Genomic DNA, 24,193 nt, shown 5'->3' with positions numbered 1-24,193 from the left:
AGTCGTCATAAAATTAAAAGCAAACACAAACTGATAGATTTGGGCGAGCCAATTTTATGACTTCATACAGTTATTGAACTCAGGTCAAAGATAGACATCGCTCAGTTATAATAATGGACCGCGACGATTGCAGTTGGTGCATGCAGGCGCACAGAGGCCTTTAAGTTGCGTGCGTAAACGAGAATCCATCATGTTAATGAGCTAGGTTGGTTCGTATTTTCAGCCTCGTGCTTCATATTAGACTGAATGGAGGCGTAGTTATTTTCACGTTTTAACAACACGTCATCGACATTCGAGTAAAACGCGCGTAGTCAGGGGCTCCGGAAGAGAGAGGGGGTAAGGAGGGGCGGGGGGGGCTTGAGCCCTCCCTCTCGCCCTGTTGCCAAAAAGAAGCCCCCGCCCCCTACCCTCTGGTCTTGGCGCGATAAGACTAATCATGACTCTAAAACAAAACAAAAAAGTGACCGTAATGGTCTAAAGCACGAGGCCTAATAAGAATGAGCCAAAAACGTGGAAAACAGCGCGAATTAACGGGACGCAGAGTAGAAGACACACACACGGCGCTAAGTCATTTTACCAGAACACACCACCCATCTTCCAAGGCTAATCAGTTGTTAATTCCCGATTCGCCTTGTGTCTTTCCCCTCTTGCATCTTGTTTCTGACACATTACTATCAATGAAGTTTCGCCGTTCGTGTAAGTGGGAGTGACTGCTACTCTTGCTTGCGTCTACGATGGGTTTCCACTTACACAACGGATTTCCACAAAGGAACATAAAGCACCTCAAGAAAAAAATTGGCTTCAATCCACGTTGTGAAGGTGGTCGGAAATCACACCCCCAACAATTGCCCATGCACGTCACTTGAATTCACACAAGTGGCTCTACAAAGAGCGAAACCAGAGATTCTGCCAGCCGTTACCTGGAATTCGCGGGGCGGCGTCTCGAACGTAGCAGCAGCGTCGGCCACGGCCGGGCTAGAGCGGCGGACGCCACCGCTGTAGCCCGGCCGTGAGTCGGGAGAAAGAAAACGGAGAGGAGCGTCTTTTGAAGTGAGAGACTAGCGGAACCTAGTTATCCTGATGTGCTTGGGGGTACACTACCCCGCGGCACAAGCGCAGACAACGAAACAATTCGGCATGTGAGCTTAGTGATTCCCATTGATACCAATTAAACTAGTTAGTTTAGTAAGTTTGAGGATTGCGAGAAAGCTGAGGGAACTTTTATAATCGCTATTTATCAGAACCAGTTGCTACTTTCGCCTTTTGAAATAGATCTTAAAACAGAACCTAATTGGTGTTCACCAATTTAGAAAACGGAGTCCCCTTCGTTGCAAGCAGTGCGCAAAAGGTAGCGTTTCTGTAGCGGCCAGATGTCTGCATAAGGTTTGTACATTTTGTTTTCCAGCCCTGCAAACCAATCCTTAACGTATCTTTGCCGTACGACCACTTAATTCCGTCGGGTGCGGGTTACCCTGGAGGTGCTGTCGAACAAGTTAATCAAGCCGTGCGAAGGCAGCGCGCAATGGACGCGAAGCTGCGCCAGAACAGGCCCAAAACAACTGTCGCAAAAGCAGACGACAAAGTCGTACCACCGACGCCGCCGCCGGCGAGCAGGCCCTTCCGCGCGGGGAACGCTGGGTAAATTCGCCGCGCCATCTAGTGTGCTGCGTGAGTAGAACCTCCCGCTCCCCTTCCCCCCTCCCCCGCCTCCGCCGCGTTGGGAGTTTGTTATCCCGCACGCCACGAAAGAACCCTTGACTGGTAGAGCTAGAAAGCTTGCTTTAAAAACAAACGCTTCCTGTTGTCGGAGTCGAACCCAGGTCCCTGGCTTTATGAAGCGGACGACGTCTATCCGATTGCACCATTCCAACTCTGTCCAAGCAGTTTTGATACGGAGAGGGGTGCGTGAAGGTGTACACCTCCGTCTAACGACGACGACATTCCAGCCACGAGAGACGTCTTCTTAAACTAAAAAAGGAAATAAAAACTGAAAAGATTTCGAATTTCCCGCTACGGTGACGTAATATGGATAAGAGTGACGTAATATGAGCCAGAACTAAAATATTTTATCAGTGTGTTCACTGCGCGTTAGATGTTAGATGTTTTCTCGGTTGTTTGAAGTGGTTCAAATTGTTGCAGGGGTAAAGCGGACTTTTTAAAGAACCACACTTGTATTTTGACTTCATGCTGCCTTTAACGGTCTCGGGATGGACGTGGATACAAACGGATGCAGATAACTCTGGGTCGCTGAATGACTGCTGCGCCACCGAGTAAGGTCAGTGCGTACCCACGTCCCTCTTCCGCTTCGCCACCACCAGTTAGACTGGCTCCTTGGAAATGATGACGCCTTTGCTGCTGAGTCACATGGCTCGTCCCAGCCAATAGAGATGTTAGGCGGGCGCATCCCGCGTTTGTAGTTGTCCCCTTGGCGTATTTAAAGTACCCCGAACGCCATGGTCCGGGTGGCGACGGCGCGAAGTAGTTGTTAAGTCACTTTCCTGTCACCACGCGTCCTTGGATTCGACTCCCGTCCCTGCCGCGTTTTCTTTTTAAACTACGGATATGGAGCAAGGGGCAACACGACGCGTCTCAGCCAATAAAAATTTAGGTCACGACTTTCTGCGACGGCGGCTTTTTCGTTCGACGAGGCACTTAATGCTTTCGTATTAAACACCCAAGTCGGAGTCGGCGCGATAGAACACGAGGTTTACGGCCGTCCGCCGTTTCGAAATTCCCGCCGCGCCACCCCGTTCCTCATCCGCCCTGCATCCACACAGGCGCTTACTCAAGCAAATTGCTTCGCCCCAAGCAGTGAAACTCCTGCGAGGCCGGTTAGACGAGGTTTCGCCACGACAGCCGTCAAAACAGACGAAGTCACTCCGTCGCCTCGGAGTTGGTTATGCATCAAAGTAATGTTCCCACTTCGTAACATATTGACGATGGAATTAGAATAAAAACACTTAGTTCAATGAAGTCTACGAAACGGGATTTGCAGAATGAGGCTGACAATTAGGCGGTGGTGAGGGTGATGGATATTGCGGGCTTGTTTGTCTGGGAGGTGAGTGAGCAACCGTGATGTCGCAGGCGTTGTTGGCGGCGGCGCTGGCTTCCTCTTGGTTTTGCCGGGGCCGTCAACGGGCCTGTCGCCGCCGGGCCAGCTATAGTCGGCGAAGACAGATGCCAGCCCCGGCCGATGGCGACGAATCAATCGCCGCCCGCCACCGGTCGTAAAAGAGGCCCTCGGTCTCGGTGCAGTCGCAGGTCCCCAGGCGTGGCAGTGGTGGTGGTGGTGGTGGTGATGGCCCCGCATCGCTCGGCCCCGGCCAACTATTTGCGACACACGCGCCTCTGCTTGTTTTTTTCTGCTGCGGGCCCCTTATTTAGCCGTTATTTTCGCCTCCTTTCCGAAGTAGCTTTCTTTGGCGTTCGACGGGCCGGCTGGTTTATTTCGCTGGGCAGTGTTTAATGATGTAGGCCGTCGATTTATGGCTGGCCTTATCATGTCGCGGCCAAGGACGTTGATGCGTTTGAGCACTGCTTCGGTAGGACCTCCTTCGCAGCTTTCCGGCGTTTTCTGACAAATTCGCGCGGTGAGCGACATTGGGAGCGGAGTTTCAGAGTCTGTTATTACAAGCTGTATTCTTGATTAAAGCGAAGCGGAAGAGATGAGGTGGAGAAAAACGCCGCGACTCGCAGTGCTTGGGCCAGGGAGTCGAAATTAGGTAAAGGTTCCACAGCAAAGCAGCGCGCTTCATAGCGGTAATGTAAGTTCGATCGACGCATGAAGTTTCAAATTGGGAAATGTGAGCGAGCAACTGTGCGTGAGGAGCGAGTGAACGTATGTGGGACGAAGTGAGTGGGAGGATGAGGAGGAAAGGAGTGATTGAGTGAGTGAGTGAGTGAGTGAGTGAGTGAGTGAGTGAGTGAGTGAGTGAGTGAGTGAGTGAGTGAGTGAGTGAGTGAGTGAGTGAGTGAGTGAGTGAGTGAGTGAGTGAGTAATGAGTGAGTGAGCAAGTGAGCGAGTGAGTAACTGAGTAATTGAGTAAGTAAGTAAGTGAATAAATGATGGAGTGAGCAAGTGAGTAAATGAGTAAGTAAGTGAATGAGTAAGTGAGTATGAGTGAGTAATGAGTGAGTGAGCGAGTGAGTAATTGAGTAAGTGAGTGAGTAAATGAGTAAGTAAGTGAGCGAGCGACCAGAAAATCATGAGTGAGTGAGTGAGTGAGTGAGTGAGTGAGTGAGTGAGTGAGTGAGTGAGTGAGTGAGTGAGTGAGTGAGTGAGTGAGTGAGTGAGTGAGTGAGTGAGTGAGTGAGTGAGTGAGTGAGTGAGAGTTCCAAATATGACGCCCCTCCTGATACAACGGCGGCCAGGCGCGCTTGACTGAACTCGGCGAAGTAGAGTGTGGGAGTGTGCTGAACTGCGCGAAGCTCGACAGAAGCGCTCCATCATGAGCTGGTCATTTGAACTTGGCGCGTTTATTTTTTTTTTTTTTTTTTTTGCAGTGTCGAAATTTGTTTTAGACTGACGGATTAGCGTGCCATTCGACGGTCTGCAACTTTTTAGACGGAACCACTCGGTAAAAAGCTCATCATTTCACCTTAACTGATTTCGTAACTAACCAAAATGTGAGAACATGCTGACGTGGTGCACATTAGCTCAATGATGGCCTTGTAAAAACCGAAACATAGTCAGTTGCCGAAGCTACGTTGAACTCCAACTGTACACGTTTTATGTTCCGAGGAAAAAATTGCGGAAATTGCCTCCTAAGCGAAATTGTCGAATAAATGTTTAATCCGCTATCAGTACGCCGATTAGCTTTAAATTCGGCTTCACTGATATAAACACATGCGTTGCTCGGTTAAGAATTTTTAAGCAAAAAATATTAGCAGCCTGATATCATTGTAGGAAGTACTTATGGCATTTTATTAAATAAATGAATACGACCCCGTTATACTCAAGGAGAGCTATTATCCGAGCCCCTTAGTCGGCTTTACTACCGTACACAAATGCATTGCTAGAAAGAAATGCCTTAGGAGCAATAAATTAGGTTTGAAGACAAAGTGAGAAGGCCTTAGCGTCTTTTATTAAGCACTTCCATAAAACCGTGTCTACCACAATAAAACGCTTTACACCGAGCCCCTTGAAGGTCGCCATTACAGCTATACCGAAGTGCATTGTCGGCAATAGATTCTTTGTGGTTGCACTACAACCGGTCAGATATGAAAGTACGAAGGCCCTGGGGCCTTCTTATAAGAGATTTTTTTAATCTTATAAGAGATTTTTAACACGAAAGTGTTTTATTCCCGGATACACCAAGATTTCGCTGACGTCATATCTGCCACGGAAGTGACGCCAGTACAACGAAGCAAACGGCCTGTAAATGGTGCACCCCTGCACACAGGGTCTTCTTGCAGGGAAGCAACCTTTAGTACTAAAGAGTATGTTACACTTGGGGGATGTTCGTTTTCAGGTTTTATATTTTAACACGAAAGTGTTCTATGCCGCGATACCCCAAGATTTCACTGACGTCATATCCATCGCGGAAATGACGCCAGTACACCTTTGCCGAAGCAACCCGCCAGCAGCACGTCGCTCGCCAAGCACACCCACAAGACAGTCGCCGAGCCGCAAATCGAGCTCAGCTGCAGATTTTGCTGCACATTTCACTTTCGCGTTCTACCGATTCCTATGACACAGGAATCAACCACAGTTTTTTTTTCTATCTGGCTGAAATGTGATGCATCGAGCGTCACAGACAGACAGACACACGGTTTTGTCCTTGAATCCACGCAGAAATTCTTACGCATTTAAACGAGGAGTGCACTATCGTCTCGCCGAGTGTACGGTGTGCAAGGGAGAAGTTATCGCGCAAAATGCTTTCAAGCCAAGCGGGCTCGGAACAAAGAGAGCCCGCCAAAGATAAAACGAAAAACTAGGGACAAGCGGCAAGTGGCGTACAGAGCGCTGAAATGCGCACTTGTAGAACACGCCACTAAGTGCGGCACGGCCGGCGGGAATCAGATGGGGGGCGCTTTGATGGAGCGCCGCCACTCTGTGTGCATAAGTGGACGCGCGGGGAGAGGCGATAGTCCGCCCAATCGATGGAGGCTGAAAACCGCCAGCGCTGCATTCTTGCCTGTCATTTGTTGCGGGTAACTCGGCGCGAGGCGTAATGACGTGACACGGCTGCCTCTGCCTCGTGCTCCTCGGCGGCCGAACAACTCGCCTCAGGCGCTCCCAGCAAGAAATGAAAGCCCCGAAAATAGCCCCCGGAGCGTCGCAGTTACGCCATGGGCGACGTAATCTTTTATTCATGTCGGCCCGGCTGCAACCCAAGCTTGGATTGGCTGTGTGTGGTTCTCGTCTTCAGTGGTGCGGCAGATGGCGAGGGTTCCCGGAGGGCGCTGATTCTTGCCGTTCACGTCACACATTTTAACGGTTTATCCGCTACAGGTTTCGTTGCCGCCTCTTTGGGAGCGTTGCGCCACTCTTCCATTTTTTTTTTTTTTTTGCTGCTCCTGCACCCTGCTTTTCTTCGCTAACATATTCCTGGACTAGGTGGAATTATAAAAAAAACTGATAAAATATAAAAAATACTGTTTTTCGTCAGGTTAATTATACAGTGGTACCTAAGTAAGGTATAGTGTGCAGAAAGGGGTACTGCGGTACCTAAAAGTACTGAATAAAAATAAGTGACCGCTGAACTGATATATAGAAGCTTGCACATTTTTCCCATTTTTGAACGCGATAGCGTTACTATGCTTATTGAGCGATTTTCCGTGGACGCTAGGCATACGTAGCTGCCGTGATCCGCAGCCATGCCAAGCAAGCGTCCACGAAAAGACGTCATCCCCGCCAACTGGAAACAGTGGCGGCGGCAGCCAGAAGCGATCGCCCGGCTGAACCTGGAATCAGGCGAAGCGACAACTGGAGTATGGAAAGTAGGAGGCGAGCCGGTAGGCTTGCCGTAAAGAAGAAAGGGAGGATACGTGATATCAGCTAGCCGATTGACCGAGCGGGAATTTCAGCGCGCGTTAAAGAACCCAGGGTCGTCAACCATTCGGCATCCCTCTACTACACCGAGTCACACTGCCCAAACTTGTTACTAGTGTGCATTGAACACCTATAATTTGCGCAGACGCGTGACCGAGCCTACATTACAGGACAGAACCGAACAGCTTTCGAGAGGTGATGCTCATGGCGATTTTCATAGGCCGCGTTACATCGTATCCGGAATCAGAACTGCACGATGGATATACTGCGCTCTCATGACTGGGCCACCGAAACAGCAAAGGAGTTAATTTCCCGTCGTAAATTTAACTGCTTTCGGTCACGTCAGGACCATCGACCCAGCAGCAATAAATTCCGCCCCCTTTCTCCAGAACCCCCTCCCTCCGAGACGAATCTCAATCGAGATGAGTTTATTCCCGCCGTAAAGGTTAACAGCGGCTATAGAAGTCGCGCCGGTAGCAACGCAGACAAGAACAAAAAAAGCACCGGGAACTGAAGCTCCCACACACCGTTGCTCCCACATGCGGTCTTCCGATTTATGACCCCTCCGGCGGCGGAGAATATTCTTCGCCGAGCGGGCAGCGAAACCCGCTATGTATACAGGATGCAGGAGGGATACGCACACACATAAACGCACGAATGTACACAGACCGCTGTCCGAACCCGACGATCACGTTCATAAGGCTCCAGCGCACGTAGTACCCCACCGACACGCCGCTGGGACAGCGCGGTTGCTGCTCGCATGGGAATCATCCAGTTAATGCGTAGCAGACGATCACCACCGGAACGCCGCTCGCCAGCAGACGACAGTGTTGCCGGGCGAAAAAAGAAAAAAAACGCCAGAATCAGGGGAAAAAAACAAAAACAACAAAAAGGAAAAGCGAGCGAGGTTGGCGGCAAAAGGCTGGAATGCAGGTTGGAGTGAGGCAATAAATTTCACGGAAAAGAAACAAACACACAGCGGTTACGCAAGGAAAACGAATGAATCGAGGAAAGGGTTGCGCTTAGGGGAGTACCTGCTGTAATGCGCGGTGAGATCATGATTAAAAAATGGCGCGAAACTGAAACAGCAGTATAAGTCTGGGGAAATATATATATTGTGTGACGGCGGGGGCGGAAGACTGATGATGAAACGAGAGAAGGACGAAAAATTGAGGGCGATAAAAGTCGTGACAGGAGGACGCTACCACGCGAAGGCAGTTCACGGGGGACGCAGACGATAGAACCGACAGGAAGGAGTAGAGGGAGAAAAACAGCGCCGGGAAATGAACATATTCGCGTAGTAAGTTTGCAATAAAGAAGTGGCAAGAAATAGATATATGAAGCACTGGGTAATGGTGAATTATAGCGAAAGAAAACGTACAAAGCCCGCCACAGTTGCCAATTGGAGGAACGGCAGTTGATCTCAAGAAAGAGCAGCTCAGCCGTTTTACGACGGCCAAAACAGGTAAAAAAAAAGTATGAAATTCTTAAGATCTTGGCGTGAAGGAAATGCGAAATCAACGTCCATCCTTTCAAATAACTCATTTCTGGACCAAAGCTAGTAACAAAAACAAGAAAGAAAGGAGGGGGCTTCCGATTTGGCAATCGTGCGCTCCGCAACTGCCTTGGCGGTTCTTAACCCTGGGGGGAGCTCAGGTGTTAATCCCTCGGCCGAAATATTGCGGCAACAGAGTTCATGCCTCAAGGAACGTATGTGAGCGCCGCCGTCAGATGTGGAAACTTCTGCGAGTAAGACCGGAGTTCAACGAAGAGCGCTTAAGGGGCTGTCGACGCCTTTGGCTGCACGGAGATCGAACTTGCGTCAATATTTAAAGCGCGGCTCACTCCCAGCCCACTGTACTCAGCGGAAAGCCCCTGTTCCTTCCTATAAATTTCTTTCCCGACGAAAAAAGGGGAAAAAAAGAAAAGAAACTGTGCATTCGTGTCAGCCTGCCCACCCGCTGTTTTACCTTCGCGATGCTTTTAAAATAATACTGCACCGAGAAAATTACTCTCAATGTTTACCCTTTTATACAAGAGCCGGTGTTTCAGCGGCGCAGGCTTTATACGGTCCAATCTTGAGTTTGAGCACGTCGTCTTACAGAATTATCGAATTGGTATCATGGTAGACCCAAGATTCTGATCCGGTATACCGCATTTTATTGGTTCAAGCCAAGCAGAGACAATCCAGCGGGTGATAGGAACACCCGCATTAAGCGGCGAGGAAAAGTTTTAAATTTTGAAGGGAACAGGAAAGCCTCCGTTAAACATTAAAACATTGAAGGAGCACCTAGGCTTTTGCTTAATTATTGAGAATGCGTAACAGTTCCTTAGTCGCCTTCCGAGCGGATGACAGAGAAGGCCAGTGAGTGACACAGAATCTTCTCTGAAAATGGCCGCCGCCGAGAGTCCAGGTTACTCAGTGCTGACGACAGCTTCTTTCTTTTACGTTTCTACGGGCGACGAACGTAAACTCCAGACTATAGGCTGAAAGTTTGCAGTGACAATCACTGAACTTGAACTTTTAGTGCTTCAGCGCTGGACATACCTGTCTGCTCCAAGTTTTCTTCATTCTTTCCTTTCTCTTTTTTGCCTATTTTCTCTTTCCCGCGTGCAGGATAGCAAACTAGGCTCTAGCCAGGTTAACTTTCCTGCCTTCCTCCTACATCCTTTCTTCCTTCCTTGAGAATGCGTTTTGTCGCCGAGTTTTGTCGCCGAGTTTTGTCGCCGAGCTTTGTGCTGCCGAGTGCGCAATGTGGCGAAACACACCACACGACAAACCGGCCATATTTCGACCTTTTTGCTGCCAGCTTCGTTCACAGCATTGCTCACTGAAGTAGTGTAGCAGCATGAGTCCGTAGCGCTTCGTTCTGCAAACCGACCACTTTTCCGAGCGACGTGGACTTTCCGGCTGTCCGCAGGCGATGTGGACGCAGAGGATGATATAGACGCTTTATCCATCGTTGTTGCGCCCCACGGCTACCTAGCACGATAGCAGAAACCCTATTCCGACAAGCACAAGCTGGAACACTTAACAAGCCAGCGAGGCTACATCCCCTCAGATACAACCCCTTCTCCATCATGTTCACAGTGCGAAATTATCATTAACAACACCACAGATTTTGGGAGTTCACAAATACACCCAAATTAGAAAACAATCCAACAGCAAGTGGCTGACTTTACTCAGAAGAGCAGAAGAGGAACAACGCGATCTGATTGACTACATTCAGGAAGCATTGATTAGAAGCCTGGACCGAAGCTTTTGAACGTCTCAATTTTCCCTACAACCCCTTTCTCCCCCTCATGTTTCAATACAATATCCTCTCTCTCTCTCTCTCTCTCTCTCTCTCTCTCTCTCTCTCTCTCTCTCTCTCTCTCTCTCTCTCTCTCTCTCTCTCTCTCTCTCTCTCTCTCTCTCTCTCTCTCTCTCCATTTCTGCTGCCGCTTTATACAGCTCAAGTTCAAATTACAAGCCCTAGGGTAGCTTGCGCTGCTGTTGTATGTATTGAAAAGGCAGCGCTGGATAAAAAAGGCAGAATTTTGCCGACAGCTTGCGGTCGCACTGTTTGGACACGCGGATAGCGCCAGCTTGGCGGCGAGTGATCCGCACCGATGATTAAGAACTAGCCTGTCATTAACACAAACCGTAATGATATTTTATAATTGGTACGATTCATCATATGCCCGCACTGAGCGTTTCTTTTTCGATGGCTTTCACGTTTCAAAGAAACCAACGAAATTTCGACTCGGTATGTTCGGGCAATTCGAATATTTGCCTTAGAGTGCTACGAAGACAATGCACAATCTTGTTCAGTTTGAAAGAGCTAGCCTTTGGTACCTCATATAGCTCTATTCCAGCCACGAAAGAAAGGTTTTAGCGGGAAACTCGCAAGGAAATAACAACAAACTTTCAAATTTCGCGCTACAGTCTTCTGTGACGTCATAGAATTCAGTGACGTAATAAAGACATTGCCAGAAAGTGGCGGTTGGGTCGCCACTACTTAATGTGTTTTCCTTAATATTCACATTATCTGTTTGAATTTGAATTTGTTTCCTTGTTATCGGTATAAGGCAGTATTTGTATTGTAACCAAATTCCTATTTTGTATTCAGGAACCACCCTTTGATGCCCAGTGTTGTTCAGGAGCAATAACTCAAACAATATTTTTTTTCTTTCGAACTTTTTGGTTTTCTCGACATTTAACACCTTCTGTTGACAGACAAGGGTGCCCGGACCTTCAAAAATTAGAAACGAGAGGGCAGCACGTACTTCAGTGTGCTAAAAAAAGCCTTGTTAATGCGTGTGAACTCGCATCGAGCCCGGAGGCTCATTGGGCTAGTGACAGGTAAGCGATATTGTGCAATTTCGTTGTTATTACAAAATATAGCTATACAAACCTTACGTTATTGTCTTTACCTGAACAATAAATCATGCTGATCAAAGTAGCTTTCTTGCTCAAGTGGGCAGCCGGAGCCCAGTGTTTCCCAGTGCCCAGTGGGTCCCAGTGTCCATACTAATGAACCAGATTTTTTCTGACTTCATATTTGCGATGTCGAAAGTCCGTTTAGATCATAAAAATGTTCTCAGCGAGCACCCGACGCGGTGGCTCAGTGGCTAAGGCGTTGCGCTGCTAAGCACGAGGTCGCGGGTTCGATTCCCGGCCGCGGCAGCCGCTTTTCTGATGGAGGCGAAAGGCAAAAACGCCCGTGTGTACGAGATTCCGGCGCACGTTAAAGATACCCAGGTGGTCAAAATTACTCCGGAGCCCCCCACTACGGCGCGCCTCATCGCCTGCGTTGTGTCGGCTCGTTAAACCGTACAATCAATTAATCAATCTTTAGCAAGAAAATTAAACTTTTGGGCATCAAAGGGTTAACCAAACGTCGGACGACGGCAGCCTGCTGTACGCAAGCGTCCTGGTTCCGGAAAGAAAAGCAAGAACACCGGCGAATTATCGTTTCCAAATGCACACTATGCTCAACACGATACCTCTCGCGTTTTGTCGAGAAGCTCGGATCGATAACGCCCAGCCTTTCGAAGGAAATGCCAGGGTGCACGACGGCGAAAAGTTTCGCAATCCAAGTGGGCGGTTGAGTTACTGAGAATTCCGAGACACTTTTGCGCGCCGCCTCTGGAAACAACAGCAAAACGACGCCCGTCAACCCACGCAGCATGATTTTAGAAATGGTAAAGGCGGACGACGTGAACCGTTTTCGGACAGTCTCTCGGCTGATATAAAGTTTTGCAAGCAGCCTGTCAAGTTACGCATCTGCGAAGTGAACGTCGGGTACACTCGAGGAGCGGTTTTTATGCATGTATATACCGAGTTCATTCTTGCCCACGTATAAATTCATAATTTATTTGCCACTCAAAGCGCCCAGCAAGCGGCGATTTCCAATGTACGAGGTTCTGAATACGGCACACGCGCCTATACTTTCTGAAGCAATACGACCTCTTGCGAGGATATATATTCACGCTACTATTGTTCACTGACGTCACAACGCTGTAGTGAATGGGGAATTTCAAGGACACGCAGCGTTCTTTATGAGTCTATTCTCCGGCATTGGTGTGTAATCTGCGGTAAGCGATGTTACAGGTTACGTTCAAATTGTTGTGGTTTGGTAAAGAGCGTTATGTTCCAGCGGCCGTGGTTATGTTATGTTATGTTATGTTATGTTATGACAACCCGAAGTTGTCCGCTCGACTCCTTGCCGCAAGAAAATGAATCGCGACTACATAGTAGCGCTACGAATATTCGCGCAAATTTGAGTGATTGATTGATTGATTGATTGATTGATTGATTGATTGATTGATTGATTGATTGATTGATTGATTGATTGATTGATTGATTGATTGATTGATTGATTGATTGATTGATTGATTGATTGATTGATTGATTGATTGATTGATTGATTGATTGATTGATTGATTGATTGATTGATTGATTGATTGATTGATTGATTGATTGATTGATTGAAAATGTTCCCGTTGCGTGCAGCGCTTATACATTAGTAGTAAATATCCAACCTTGAATATGTGGTATGTGTGTATGGGTATGGGAGGCGATGACCGGAATTCCACCACTAGCAGCTGACGCATGCGCAAAACGTTTTGTGCGCGCTAAGAGTTCCACGCGTGGTGCGACCTTCTACGGCGCGTCAAGAGTTATTGGTTGCTGGAAAGACAGTTGAGTTGGTGCCATAAGAAAAGCGCTACCACGTTTCTAAACTTGTTCTGTGAACACCAAACTATCAACGCGTGTTTCAAAAATTTCAGAAGATTAAAGATATTGCCAGCAGGTGACAGCCCGAATAAAGCCATTTTTTTCCTCGTGTAAATGGCATATATTATGAGAAATCTCTCCATTTCATGTCATCTGTCGAAGGTAGATCGCGAGTTCAAGCTGCAAAAACGCCTAGGAAGAATTTTTCACGCTTTAAGAAACACCGAAGGGAGCTCGTTGAAGTCTTACTTGTGAATGCATTGCACATCTTAACGCACCCAATCCCTTATTTTATTGTTTAATTGTTTAGTCGAGGTGGAGACGACGAACGCAAACGTTAAAAAAAAAGTCGAGCGCTGTTAATGGCCGTCCCCCCACTGACGTGACAACGGTAGGCAATATGTCGCTATTCTTTCTCGATCAAAATTCAAAATTTTGATTTTTACACATCTCATGGGTAACATCGAATCTTTTGTTGTTGTGCAGGTTACACACAGGTTGTGCAGGTTACACGTGCCTGCAATCCGTTAGATTCAGCCCTGCGGACTTACTAGTTAGTGGTCACAGCCGACGTAAGCAAAATTGTGGCGCAGGAGACGACACTTTGGGAAGCACCTCTCTCCTTAAAAATTCCTTTTAGTCGGCCATAAAAACCCAAAGTGTGACCTACACATGGCACGATTTAATTCGGCAAGGTAATAAGACAATGTTTAACACTCTCTTCGGTGTCTCTTTAAGGGCAAGCATATTATTCCCGAATCTGCTCAGTCCTGCAAGAATATTAGAGCCTAAATTCTTCTTAGATGTTTGACCCCTTGAAGAACTTCAGTGTTCAAAACTACACTGAAGCCACTCTTCTCCAAGTACCCTTCCCCTGTCCCCACTATAAAACTAGGAAAATCTAACCATAAACTTAATGCTGTATAAAAGGTAAATTTGAGTCATCGAATTCACCCCACGATGCTATAACTAGAAATGGTGCTCAGAGTAGAAGCAAGTTAACATTTTAATGCAAATCTTCCGAGAGAATTTCACATCAAAAAAAGGAAGGGGGTGTGGGGTTGATTAGCATTAGTTCAAATGCTTGAAATCTTGAAAACGCTATTCACTCCTTCTCGCCGCGGTGGCTCAGTGGCTAAGGCGTTGTGCTTTGTTAAGCCCAAGGAACCCGGCTTAATCCCGGCCGAGGGGGCCGTTTCTCTGATAAAGGAGAAAAACATAAACATTCGGGCATGGAAATTTCGGCCGCGGTAAAAAGCCCTAGATTTAAATTAATCCGGAGGGCTTCATATTACGGCGTGCTTAATAGCCTAGGCACAGCTTCAGTGAGTTGAACCCCCCTTTTTAGATGCGAAACAGCTTATGGCCGAGCCTGTTTCCTCCGCCGTTGTGTGGGCGCCGTTGTGCGGCGTTCACCCCCCCCCCCCCCCCCTTTGCGCATGCCTGGCCAGGCACCGCTGATGATGATTGTGGCAGGATGCCCCTAGGGATTGGCCAACCAAAGAATCTATCACGAGATAGCTTCGCGTTCAACCACCGTCGTCATCTTCCCGTAGGGGAACCCTGAGTACTATGCGAGGCATTCCTCCTCTCCTCTCCGATGCTCCTCTCCTCTCCGGCATTCCGAAGCTCCTCTCCTCTCCGTGATTTCGCAACGAATGGCAACACCTGCGGCTGCGCGCGGGATAATGCGAAGCAGCTTAGGGTTAGAGACGCGACGGTAGCCGCTGCATACTCCGCTGGGGGCGTCACTGTAGCTCCGCGGTATAAATGACGCGCGCGCGCGCTCCGCTCCCCTCATTCTCCTCCCGCAACGCCACGATCGAACTGAAAACTAATGGGAACTTGAGTCGACCCCATGGTTGCTTCCCATACTACTCACCATCTTCCCTACGGGAAGACGGTGAAATTTTTTTATCGTACTTATCTCTACAAAGGAAGTGGTGGGTAAAGAAGGCTGTGCGGAAAGAACGGGGATGGCTTGGAGCTTGTACTGATTGGAAATTTGAACCGCACAGGCGTATGGAAAGGGACAATACAAAGGAAATGAAGAGAACATGGGAACCCGGAACAAGCCTGCTGTGTTACTGGGTTTAGTTTAAGAACGCGGTGGAGGCACAGGAAAAATTGATAACAGGCACCCTTTCAGTCTTGGCTGGCGTTATTGGAATCTGCAGTACTCGGAACCGCTATCGAAACACAGAACAAAAGGGAGGAGCTTTGCGGTGGTATTCAGTGTCTGGCATGTGTAATCATGCGAACGGCAATAAAACTTCGCAGTTCGATATCTCGGAGTATGGATTCGCTAAAAGAATTCTTCCAAATGAAACTGCGTCGAAACCCGATTGCGTCTAACTATTCAATAGAAGCATGCCAACTTACTGCAGCCACTAAAAAGTTTATTACGAAATTTTAGTTAATTAGGCCACCGACATCAATAATTACCACCTAATAATGTGTCCCCCTGGGCGCAAAACGTCACTGTAGAGGTGGTCTTCTCGTAACACTAAGCGCCTAATTTTAAAACAACCTGTCGACTTAATTTTAGTACCCTGTATATTCGGTTGCGCCTAGGAAAAGTTACGGTGGCCAGATACGGTGGCCAGAAATTGGGCTTTACCACTAGACTAACCGCCGAGCAAAAAGAAATCCCGGGCCATTCTTACTGGCGTGAAACCTGGGGAAGGGATAAGCAAGCAGTGTATAAGTGTATTTACAGATTGTAAGTCTCTCTTGCCACACGGCGCGCGCTGATTGGGCGCCGGTGGGAGGAGCAATCGCGCACTTGCTAAGGCGGTGGCGCCCTCTCTCGCGTTGAACCGGATTTGAGCATTTAAATGACAGACAGACCAGCCGTAAGTTGTCTTCTTGTCACACGCCGCAGCAGGCTAAGAAGTATGCTTTCAAGGAAAAACCTGGCGTTTTGAAACCAATTTCAAGACGGAATGTACCAAATTTCTGTTAATATTGCAATTGAGTCCTGATTATTTCTGTATTTTAAATTAGCTTAAATCATGTTAGTTTTTTTTAACCAGTTTTATTCATTATAAACTTGTTTTTTTACAATCGTTTGTCAACTTGATTTGCCGTGATGACACGAGACCACGACAAAAGACGAAGACAGCCCAATCCCCTGAGGTGCTTCGCTTCAAAAAAGCAACTTCTTGCTCTTGACGGGAAGAAAGCCTTAAAATCATCACCCTCCTAAGTCAAAACATTGCCCCACAAGAGGCCTGCTTTGCGGAACGTTCCGGTGATGTATTAGTGAATTCTGCCATTCAGAGCAGTGTATATCCGAAGGAGTTCGAAACGGCACCAGGCATCAAAGAATGCCCTGAAACACCTCTGAAAGAACACCGATATGAACAGCAGCGAAGCAAAAGAAAAGCAAACAGCTAGGTTGTGAGTTTTATTTATTTATTTGTTTGTTTGTTTATTTATTTATTTATTTCGTAAATTTTTTTCTTAATTTTTTTCTTAATTTTTGTTAACGGATTCAGAAGTTCGGGTTTTTTTCTGGTTAATCTAGAGACGTACCAAGTAATACACTCAGTTTATTTTGTCATAAGGTATCACGAGCCCCTTAACGTGTTAAAATTTGTATTTGACTCAAGCCGGTAATAGGGGAAGGGGGGGGGGGGACACCAGGGTTGTCTAGCATATACACTCCGAATCTTGGCGTTTGTTTGAAATCAATCCGTAAAGATTACAGTAAAGAGCATTGACAACCTCCAGTAAATGAAACATTTCATTCACGAAACGCGGATCATCGGTTTTTTGCTCATCTGCGCTTACATACATTGTCATCTGCTTGCGCAACATGTCTGTCTCCATTGAAGACCTCTCCGATCGTTGAATGTATCTCGCCCGGGATAAAGTTATCTCGATGTCACAGCTTTCGTTAGCAAGACCCAACAATGTCAGTGCAGCATTTTCCAGCCTGCAGTAGCGAGCGGCAGAGTCCTGCCAATACTCAATGAGTACGAACGCTGTGTCTGTGCGGCTTGCTTCTACCAAGTACTGGTTGAGAGCGGCGGACAGTCGGCACACGATTGTGCAGGTCACTAGTGTGAAAAAGTCGATTCGGCGATAAATCAGGTTTCAGCCGCTTCTCCGGAAATATGTTCGGGGTGAAAAATCAAGTACAACCTTACCCGAAAACGAACAACCCTGAACAAACGCGTGTTAAGGACATATTAGTAGAAATTAAGAAGAAGAAGAAATGGACGTGGGCAGGGCATGTAATGCGAAGGCAAGATAACCGCTGGTCATTAAGGGTAACAGAGTGGATCCCTAGAGAAGGCAAGCGTTGCAGGGGGCGGCAGAAAGTTAGATGGGCAGATGAGATCAAGAAGTTTGCGGGGATAAATTGGTCGCAGTTAGCAAAGGACCGGGGTAATTGGAGATTAATGGGAGAGGCATTTGCCTTGCAGTGGGCGTAGACAGGATGATGCTGCTGCTTCCGATGATGATGATGATGATGATTATGACGACGACGACGACGACGAACAACCATGCACATGTGCCTGGCGTAACTGCCCAGACAAACCACCCACCTGGTGCCCGAGCTACGCTAGCGATGGTGTAACTTCCAGGTATGTACCTCACACGCGCAAGGATAAAGAAAAAGATTACCATAAAAAGTTAAGAGAAGCGTGAAAGCATTCTAGAATCAAAAGAGCGCCAAAGGTGCGTCAAAACCATCACTAAAAGAGCATCCAACCATCGCTGAAAGTGCGTTCAATCGATCGTCAAACCTCCAAAGACCCAAATCGCAAACTAGGAACAAACCCATGCGACAATTTTTCGCGCACTAAGTGAACGCACCCACGAACGATATAAATGTATGCCGATACGTGGTTTACGAGATCAAGGTATGCGTGTATTGTCTTATCTGGAAACATTCCCTTTCCGTGATTTTCGAGTAACCGTTTTGACACAATGGGAGCCCGGTTTCACGCACACGCCGTGTGTCCAAAGATCTTATCAGAGCTTTTTGGTCCACAACGAGTTCATGGGGAAATGCGTCAGTTTTCTGACAGGACCCCATCGGTCCAACTAAGAAAGCTTTCGCTTTAAAAAATCATTAGACTGAACGCCGCCCTGCATGCTGCTACCACCAGTTTGGCCTCCTGAACTAGATTAAGTTAACAACGGATTAGTAGTGCATGAAACGGTAAAAAGAAACAACGAGAAAGGCACGCAAAAAGACATAAAAAGGAAGCCTGGCATTTGCGCGAACAGCGGACCACGTCTCGCCGGGCATTCCCCCGAGTTCTCTCGTCCTTTTGTAAGACAGAGCGCTTGCGAAACTTGAGTGTTCATCACGCCCACACAGCTTCTCGTGCATTTTCTCGTGCCCCGCGGCAACAATTACAGCACAGCACGACATTTTCTGCCCTCTTTGTAGATTAGGATGTCAGTAGAAACACGCCTGCAGATCTCACTGCTTTTTTTCTGCGGGGAAGAGTTTGTTCTATATATATATATATATATATATATATATATATATATATATATATATATATATATATATATATATATATATATATATATATATATATATATATATATATATATATATATATATATATATATATATATATATATATATATATATTGCTGAAGGACCACTTTTAATTAGGCTCCCGAGCACAGGCCACCGAAAGACAGAACTGTCCGGGGATGATGATGGTTATACACAGATGACAGTGGCGATGGGTTTGGATGGGTAGAAGGAACAGAGGGATTGACCCGCCGTGTTCCACACTGGATATAACAATGGTCATGTCGCTTCCACGCATAAATATCACAACAGTACACCCCCAATGCCCACAATATCACAATATATATATATATATATATATATATATATATATATATATATATATATATATATATATATATATATATATATATAGATATATATATATATATAAAGGGAGTCCTCTCTCCGAAACGTCAGTAAACTTATTTCTATTTTTTACGTCTTTCTCGTTTGTCTCTGTCTCTACTAACCTTATTTTTTTCGCGCTCTGTGTGAGTTTTTATCTTTTCAGACTATATATATATATATATATATATATATATATATATATATATATATATATATATATATATATATATATATATATATATACGGATGAATTCGAGCAGTAAGTAGCTGCTTCAGAACATATTCGCAGTGGCACAAACCTCCTGACTGATCCTCAGCTAAGGTAATCAGTGAATGAGCAGTAGCCATAGGATAAAGAGAACCCAAACCCAAAAACGAGCCTTGTAAATTATACCAGATCACAAAGGGCCTCACTGAAAAACACAGACATATGGCAGTATCAAGTGCCAAGGGATGAACATTATTGGGCCCAGTTTTTCAAATTAGTTAACAAAAGTAGATTGCGGACATTCAATCCTACAATATGCGAAAATTGAGAAAACACTATTAAACAGGCGCAGTTGGGGGGTTTAGGTAACTTAATTAAAAAAAGTCAGGGTAAAAAATGAATGGCAAATACTTGGCAGCTGGGGCCGCTCAGCTCTGCGCATGAGATCGTGTTATTGCGTTAGTCCAGTCAGGATTTACACAAATAAATCGAAAGTAATGGTAAACAATGACGCAAAGAGACACCCGTTCGCGGAGGCTGATAAAATTATAAAAGACGTAGATGATCGTGATATCTTTTGGCAAGTCCTTAGTGCTGGTTTAAATAAAGAGAAAGAAATTTAACGCGGAGTAACTACGGGCTGGGCTGCATTTGGTAAGTATTGGGAAAGACTGGGAGCTATTTAGGTCACAATCAATTTGTAAATCCGGCGATTAAATACGGTTCGGGAGCTTTCAGCCTTACTAAGCGCCTTGAAGGAACACTTAGGTATGTCGGACCAACCAGCCATGAAAGAAAAAATGCTAGAAGTGACATCATAGGGATAAGAATAGGGCCTGTCGACTAGAGAACAAACTCACATCGAACACCTCCTAGCTGAAATTATGGGAAACACGTGTGGTTGGGGAGGTGGCGTAATGTCATTGACGGATCCAGTTAACGGATTGGCCACCAAGGGACATTAAACGTAATAAGGGAGCACAGTGGGCTAGATAGAGAGATGAAGCAAGAAAGATGAGGGAGCAAGAAATGGACTCCGAAAAACTCGCGACACGTGAAGTTGCTAGAGGAGGCATTCGTCTAGCAGTGGGCTAGACGAATGTTTTTTTTTTTAATTAATAGGCGGTTGATGATATGCATTTGCAGTTCTTTACGGCCGCCGTTCTTGCAAAGTACATCATGCTGCAGCCCTTATCTATAATCATTCATCTAATGTAGACAATAAAGCGAATTGACCAGTGTGCAATGGTTTTAAACGAAATTGTCTTTGACCCTAAGCTCTACATGGTCAACTTGAATAAAGGAAGCCAGGTTGCCGGACCCAAGGCACTCACTCGGTCTCGCAAAAAAATATTAGCGATGATGTATGGCGTTGATAATTCAACAATGATGCTTTTTTTTTAAGTCAGTTGAGCGATGTTCAGTCGGTAAAACACGGTTGTCCAAAACATTGTTTTTTTTTTGTACTTGCGACCTTCTGCGGTGTTGGCTTTAAATAATTTCGAGGAAATTAGTGCACGGCTCTGAAGCCTACGCCGATTACTTAAGTCCCCAACACTTCTTTGAAGATTACCCGTCAGCACTGCTCGGGTATAGCCAGTTGCAGTAGAAATCGCGTTCACCGACTGTACTCAGCTTGAAAAAACATGCTTTTTCTCAATGTGTAATATTAACCTCCCCCCCCCCCCCCTTAAGCAAAAAAAAAAAGGAAAACATGTCAGCGGTTGAACTAAGCCTGGAAACGTATAGAAAAATAATGTATAGTATATATCACATCAAGAGCTACCGGTAGGGTTGGCTACAATTCTCCCGCCGTTTTTTTTCTTTTTTTCAACTCACAGATCGCTGTACTACGAGTCCTTTGACTGTATTTACTCAGCGAAAAACGCCACAAGTCCTTTTTTTGTTTAATATGGCGTTTCCTATTTCCTACGTTCCTTCATCTCCTGGGGGTCTTACGACCTCCCTCAACAAACAGACGTAAGTTCGAAATTTTACACGTGCAAATAATCCCCCGCCATAACAAAGTCGTTAGCAGAGGAAGGTGGTTTTGTTATAAGCGATTTTTTGTTTAAATTGGGGACAATTTGTTCGCAACGCACCGATGTGGGGACTACGAAACACTTCGTATGAGGCGAGATTTAAAATGAAGCGATTTGGTAACAACTTACAACGAGGGTTTACCGTACATGACCGGGTACGAAAGCACCTTAAAAAAACCACAGCTTCTTCAGAGTTAAACATTAACCCTTTCGGCCCTGGCGTTCTACATTTGAGAACAACTCGAAAAGAGCTAGTTTTCTGGGAAATAGTTCTTCAAGGATGCCTCTGTTGATAGATGTCACCATTGTTCGTTTGTTGCTAAAACTTAAGGCTAGAAAGAGGAAGGCATAGCACTGAAGGCCAAACTGACGTCAGGACGGCCCGAAGAACCGAAATCCCAGTTAGATGGCATGGCTGTAAATCGAAAAATACTTGCACTACCAGTTCTATTTTTTCGTATGTGGGCCCGCTGCTTTCTAAATTTTAGAAAAACAAGAAAAAAATATTTCTGCTGCAAATTTAAATTTTAATTGCCTGACGGCCTAAATAGATGTCATCCTTGTAAATCGCTAGTTACTTGCATCACAAGCTCAATTTTTTGTTTGTAAGTTTAAAGGGTCCAAATAGTAAAGAAAACATGCAGAAAAAAATTTTCTATGGGAGAAAAAATTCAGGGCTGAAAGGCTTAAGAAAGACATGATATCGTACACACCTGCGGGAATCTTAAATGTCAAGTACTATAATTTCGCGACTATAACCCGCACCAAAAACGCGAAAATATCGGGTGAAGTAGAGGTGCGGGTTATATGCCAGGTATTTCCTTTGGTGGAGCTTCACCGCAACGCGCGTTGGGCGGTGATGCCCCCTACAGCAGCAATAGCGACTAAGCCACTGTTATTCCATTGACGGTGCTTATTTTGCACACACGGCTCAACAATATACCAACATGAAAAACGTATGCGGCAAGTCATCTAGTTACGTAGTCAGCTTGGTAAGTTCTTTTGCATACACAAATGTTGCTTGTGTTAGTAGCTTTGGTCCGATACGCGGGGATATATATATTTTTATCTGTCGACGGAAAGCGGGGGTGCTATATGCAAAGGCGGGTTATACGCGCGAAAATGCGGTATGTTTTTTTTTTTACTCTCTGTCTCTGTGCCATAGCAGGACGAACCTGAAAAGACCCACGCGCGCGATGTCCTCGCGCCACCTAGAGGACCCCGTGCGGACGCACCGTCAAAATACCGTTTCGTTCGATAATTGTTTTCGGCGCACCCTCGGCTCTCGGTTTAACGCTAATTGCTCTCGGTTGCGTCCTAATCAGAGCAGCCGAATGCCTCGTTGGCGGCAGATGAGAGCGAAAGCAGGATAAACACGAAGGTGCGATGCACGGGGACAAACGCTGCTTATCTCGAAAACAAGCGCGGGCACGTATCAGTGGAGCCGTGTTCGACAAGCTCGTAGGGCCGGGTCGACATTATTCTTCCCTTCACAAGCTTTCGCGCCTCCGCCCCCTCGCCCTTGCAACCCCCCTCACCCCTGCAACCACCAGCACGCCTCCCGGCGCACTTTTTCTATGCGCTTAATCGAGGCGCCAAGCCTCTGCACTCGCCTTGGGTGAGGCCCACGAATCACCGTGGAGGCGAAAAAAAAGCTGGATTTTGAACCCGAAATGTCTGCTTCCTTCGGCTACTTTCACTTAAGCAGTGTAATGATCAAAGCGCACATTCCGAAGTTATTTCAGCCGACAGTTGGTTCCCCGCAACTAATCGCACGGATTCGAAAGCGGGCACCGCACTCGGAGTAAAGCGGATGGCGAAAGTGGCGTTCGGGTCAGCAGAAATACGGTGTCGGTGGCGGCTTCGTCCATCTTAGCTTCACGCAGCGCCGCGTTCTCCTCCGCCGAGAAGGTGTGCAAACATGAAACGAAATAATACTCGGTAGTTTCCGTGCAAAAGAACGCGCCCGTGCGTTGAAATTGGCCGCTCTAGAGCGAGGGACCCGGCGGCTGGGATACGAGCGGGGAGCGAGGCCTTTCGGTAATCCACGCCTTCCCCCGGCGCCGAAGCTCACCCGAACGCGCGCGCACACACACACATACATAGAGGAACCCGCCCCCTTCCCCGTCAAACCTGGCTCACCAGTTCGAACAAGCCCACTCCGCTCTCACTAACCATGAGTTATTTTTTATCCCCTCCTCTTTCTCCCTGCCCCTCTCCTTCCCCCTCCACCGCCTCCTCCTTGCGCGCTGTCGCGGCCCGACGTCGAAACCGCGTCGAGGGGCACGATTTCCACTTTAATGGCTCGCCGGGAAGCGAAATCCCCGTTTTTCCCCGGCCTTCCCGACGGCCGGGTGGCCGAAGGTTGCAGAGAAACGAGCACCCACCTGGTTCCCGGTTCAGCTGAGGCGCTCTCCCAGCCCAGCCCCATCGCCCGGTGCCGCTCCAAGCGCCGGGGACGCGCGAAAAATCCGCCGAGGTCCACAGCGTCTAGCGTCCCGACGCCATGGCTGGCGGAACGGCCTTCCGCGGAGCGCCCGGGCGCGTTCCGTTTCGCCCGCTTCGCGCTCTACTCTTCCCGCTGCGCCGACGAGACGCGGCGCTATTGTGACGTAGGTGGCGTTCGATTGCGCGCTTCAGAGGTGGTGGATCGTCTGCCTCAAGCGGGGAGGGAGGAATTTACAGCGAGCGTGACGTCACATGTAGTGTCGTCTGCATTGGGCATCCTTGATTATCACTCCCGGACCGCCCGCGGAATACCCGGGACTCGATCCGACGCTCAATTTTCTCATGTGCTCCTACGGAGTCGCCAGTCCGAGGGCAGTCCTCG

At 47.1% G+C, this 24,193-nt stretch overlaps 1 protein-coding gene across 2 annotated transcripts in view; it reads right to left on the bottom strand.

The window, feature by feature from the left end:
- Positions 1-23,914, bottom strand: part of Rhogap100f (Rho GTPase activating protein at 100F) — a 114,866-nt gene extending 90,952 nt beyond the window's left edge. For both annotated transcript variants that reach the window (XM_077693690.1, XM_077693691.1), the window contains exon 1: positions 23,751-23,914. The gene's annotated coding sequence lies outside the window, so the exon portion shown is untranslated. The remainder of the gene's footprint in view (positions 1-23,750) is intronic.
- Between the last annotated feature and the right edge of the window lie 279 nt (positions 23,915-24,193).

Source organism: Haemaphysalis longicornis, unplaced genomic scaffold (assembly GCF_048455015.1).
Source record: "Haemaphysalis longicornis isolate Haplotype H1 unplaced genomic scaffold, Haemaphysalis longicornis Haplotype H1 scaffold_12, whole genome shotgun sequence".
Classification (NCBI taxonomy): domain Eukaryota; kingdom Metazoa; phylum Arthropoda; class Arachnida; order Ixodida; family Ixodidae; genus Haemaphysalis; species Haemaphysalis longicornis.
Note: the sequence above shows the minus strand (reverse complement) of the source record. Positions and strands in the feature narration are given on the sequence as shown.